The following is a 1,020-nucleotide window of genomic DNA, read 5'->3' as shown; positions in this document are numbered from 1 at the left end:
CGCAGCCGGGACCCCGCAGACATGGGGGCTCCTCCCCAGGCCCCGCCGACACGCCCACCCCCGGCCACGGGGCTCACGCCTGGCCCCAGTTCCGGGGGCGACGTCTCGGCCACGGAGGCTGCGGCAGCGTGGGGCGGACGCGGGGTCCGGGAAGTCAGAGATGGGGTGCGAATTCAAGGCGGGGGCCTGGGCGTGTCGGGATGGAGGAAGCACCTCAAGGGCGCTGCACCAGCGCAGAGCCGCGGGGGTGGGGGAGGGGGTGCAGACGGGTGTGCAGACGGGGGGCACGCAGATGGGGGGCGGGGCTGCTGCACAGGAGGCCCCAGCTTTGCTCTGGGAAACGACGGGAGGGTTAACCCCCTGGGCTCCAGGGGCTCCAGAGTCCAGCTCTGACCTGCCCAGGACGATGGGGACCCGTGCGTACAGCAGAGGGAGGTGGCCGAGGGGCGGGACGCCGCTGGCCGAATGGCTGCAGCCCCAGCACCGCCCACCCGGCACCGCCCACCGGGCACCATCAAGAGGCTTTGGAGGGGGGGCGTCAGCGTCTGAAACTGGCCAACGTTATTCACTACATGAACAAAAGGAAATGCAGCGACCATGGGATCACATCAGCGCATGCAGAGACGGCATCTGGTCGGGCTGGACGTCCACCCGGCTAGGACCGCCACGACAACGAAACCTCAACCCAAAGCGCGCAGCACGGCCAGCGGCGGCTGTGGAGTGTCCGGTCTGTGGCCGCCCCTGGCCGCTGGGACGGGCTGGGGGAGCCGACCCGGGCCTGGCTCCCGCGCCTCCCCCCGCCCGAGTCCAGCGGGACAGAAATCAAAGATGATCCGGTCAGCTGGAAGCAAAACAAGTGGGAACAAAAGCGTCCAGCCTGCTGCCGCCGTTTCCATGGCGATGCCCAGGCCGCTCGGGCCGGCTGGCAGGCGAGGCGCCGGCCGACCGGGACGGTTTGCTCTGCGGTCAGAGCCACTGACGACGCATCTTGGCTCCAAGGGCCGGGGCGCCCGCCGCGGG

Source organism: Condylura cristata, unplaced genomic scaffold, assembly GCF_000260355.1.
Source record: "Condylura cristata isolate star-nosed mole 26May11 unplaced genomic scaffold, ConCri1.0 scaffold00033, whole genome shotgun sequence".
Taxonomy (NCBI): domain Eukaryota; kingdom Metazoa; phylum Chordata; class Mammalia; order Eulipotyphla; family Talpidae; genus Condylura; species Condylura cristata.
The sequence above is the reverse complement of the archived record's forward strand: the minus strand, read 5'-3'. Positions refer to the sequence as shown.